Raw genomic sequence first — 3431 nt, 5'->3', positions numbered from 1 at the left:
TAATGAGCATACGGTGCACTTTCTGAAGAAACAATATCGAGTACATTGCATCAATGCTATCGAAAAAACTTCATCGATTCTTATTGGGAGCTTTGAATGCCCTATTCCTTGTGTCAAGATGAAGTATGATTTCCTTGTTGGGGAAATACACATCCCCATTGAGGTGACCTAGTGACTATTCGAGAATTCTCCATTCTCTTTTTGCGATTGAAAAAAGTTTGTCAAAGAGACTTGATCAACCTCACTCACGGATTTCTTTCGATGACCATGAGATGGATGAATTGAGGAGTCATGAACCTTTGTTCCAAGTTTTCACCTTCGGTTGCTTAGAAGAAAAACGATAAGTTTAGATTAGTTTTCCCTGTTTTCTGTTTTAGCGTCCGGTACTCCCGAAAGTAAAAGTTCTCCAAACGTCCTGAAAATCTAGTATGATTTTTTCTGGAATTTTTGAAAAATTCTGAGACAAAGAGCTTGTCTGGGGGTTGCACCAGTGGGCCACAAGCCGTGACGGCGCGGGCAGCCCATCTGGCCATGCCACCCAGGCTTGTGGGGCCCACAGGCACCCCCTCCACTCATTCTTGCACTCATATGGTTCTCCTACCTCCAGAAAAAAATCGTTTCGCAGCTCAAACCCGTGTTCTTGCTCCTCTTGCTGGGATTTTCGATCTCTTTGCTCAAATCACCATTCTCCGAACTGTTTTGGGGAAATTACTCCTTGGTAAGTGACTCCTCCATTGGTCCAATTAGTTTTTGCTCTAGTGCTTTATACTCTGCGTATTTTTGCTGCCTTGGTGACCATGTTCTTAAGCTTTGCATGCTGATTTTAGCTGGTCCCAAGTAGTTTTGATGCGTAATATGGCCTCTAGGCACTTGTGGGAGTAGTTGCTACGAGTTTAGTTGAGCCTTATTCACTTTTACTTAGAATCACTAAAAAATTCAGAAATTTTCAGAGATAGAAAAGGGAAAAGATGAGGAGGTTCTTAAGAGGCTCTTCAAGCCGTGAACCCAAGGATGATGGGAGTGAGAAGAAGCCCAAGTATCTGGTCCCTCGAGTCGCAGAAGTTCGAGCGTGCGAGTGGCCAAGCGACGTGTTCTTACGCGCCACTGGAATTTATGAGGACTTTTATCACTTGGTGGAAAACGCAGGCCTCAATGCCTTCATTGAAGATAAGTGTCCGCAATACCTCCTCCTCACTAATATCTTCGTAAAAAGCTTTAACTTCTATCCGAGGAAGAATCCTCCTATGGTTGAGTTTAAACTTTATGATATCACCCATCGCATGTCACTCCAGGATTTTTGCAATGTTTGCAAATTAAATTACGTTGGGGATATTCATGAACCTCGTCCACGGGACTTGGAAGCTTTCATCGGTACAATTGATGTAGGAGAGGAGAGAGGAGTGTCTTGCGCTAGAGCTGCTAGCATTCATTTTCCCGTGCTTTGGTACTTCTCACTTTTTGTGGGAAAATGTTTGATTGGCCGTGGGAAGGCTGGGTCAGTTAGTACCCCAGATATTGCGGTCTTGCACGAAACCCTTTATAACGATAAAACTTATAGCTTGGGCGCTATAGTATCTCAAGGTTGAACCTGAACCTTTCTAAAGGTGTTGTCTATGGAGGTATCTATGCTACCCGTCTTGCCAGAGACTTTGAGATACCCATTAGACTGGAGGAGGAAGAAGAGGTTCTTCTTCCCGAGATATATCTAGATTACGATAGCATGGTTCGCCATGACTTTCTTGATAGAGATATAAGTAGAAGGATGATTCATAACCTGGTGTTTAGTCAGGGTACTCGTGAGACTATTACTTTGCCTTCTCCTTCTTTGTTCAATTTTCTTGCCGGCAGGTACATTATTATGCCCTCGGACATCTACGCATATTGGGGCTTAGCCCAACCACAAATTCCCGTGCCCAAGCCACCAGTCGAGTACCAGACGCCAGTTTATCAGTGGGAGCCGAAGGAGCTCACACAGCAGTGGCATCCACAGTCCACTCCGGAGTACCCCGGAGCTGGTTATTTCCCTCCTTGGGAGTAGATCAACTTAGGCCAAAAGCCTAAGCTTGGGGTAGTACGTGTTCTCACCGACTTTATATTATTGCTTATGCTTTCACTTTGTTAGCCGGTGTTCACACTTTGCCACTGTACCATCCATGCTAGTTTATTTTATTTTTCTAGTTTTCTTTTCGTGTGTCTGTCTAGTTTGAGAAAACCCAAAAAGATTTTCTGTTCTTCTTTTCCTTGTTGGGAGTTTTCCCGTGTAAATAGTTTTCTTTTTTTCTTTGGGTCAAGGTAGAAGATATTGGTTACAATGTTTAGTGGCTCTTGCATGCATACCTGTTTAGCTTTCAAAGAGCCATATTACTTTGTCTTCTCCTTTGTTTTTGCGTGCAGATTCCAACTTTAGTCCAATGCACGAGCACGCTTATTATTGTTCACATCGTTCGGTCATGCAAGTGAAAGGCAATAATGACGATATATGATGAAGTGACTGAGCGTGGAAAAGCTGGTATGAACTCAATCTATTTTGTTTTTGTAAATAGGACTAGCTCATCATGCCTGATTCAGCTTTGTTGTGAGAGAAACATGATTGCAATGACAACTTAGAGATCATAGTTGCTTATGCCATGCTTACTTAGCTAGGAGCTTATAATGGTTTGTCTTAGATGCTCACATGAATGTTGAGATGACTGTGTTGTAGTATGATAGGATGGTATCCTCCTTTAAATGTTTCAAGTGGCTTGACTTGGCGCATGTTCACCCATGTAGTTGAAACAAAATCAACATAGCCTCTATGATATTCATGTTCATGGTGATTTATGTCCTACTCAAGCTTGCACTCAATGTTAGTTAATCTCAATGCATTTTGATGACGTTGTCGCTCTCTAGTTGGTCGCTTCCGAGTCTTTTGCTAGCCTTCACTTGTACTAAGCGGGAATATTGCTTGTGCATCCACTTCCATAAACCCAAAGTTGTTCCATGTGAGTCCACCGTACCTACCTATATGCATTATCTACCTGCCGTTCCAAGTAAATTTGCATGTGCCACTCTCTAAACCTTCAAGAAATAATCTGTTTTGCATGACCGAACCGCTCATGTGGTGACAGGGGCTATTGGTATCTTCCATGCTAGGCGTGTTATCCTTGATATGTGTTTATTCACTATCATTCACGAGAAAGGGGCCGGTAAATGGAATTCCCACTTCCATGCTCAAATCGAAAAGATAATTGCAAACAAAACTCCCCCAGGATTGATGTTGGTATGGACGGTACCCGAGGATTCGGCTAGCCATGCAGTGTGATTGATTGATGGTGGGGGAGTCAAAACTTTACTTTTCTGTTTGGGAACCGCCTATAGCATGTGTAGTGTGGAAGATGTTGAGAACTCTTAGTCATTGCGTTGACAATGAAAGCATGCCACACAAAATTATT

The sequence above is a fragment of the Hordeum vulgare genome, chromosome 5H (genome assembly GCF_904849725.1).
Source record: "Hordeum vulgare subsp. vulgare chromosome 5H, MorexV3_pseudomolecules_assembly, whole genome shotgun sequence".
In the NCBI taxonomy this organism is placed as follows: domain Eukaryota; kingdom Viridiplantae; phylum Streptophyta; class Magnoliopsida; order Poales; family Poaceae; genus Hordeum; species Hordeum vulgare.
The sequence above is the reverse complement of the archived record's forward strand: the minus strand, read 5'-3'. Positions refer to the sequence as shown.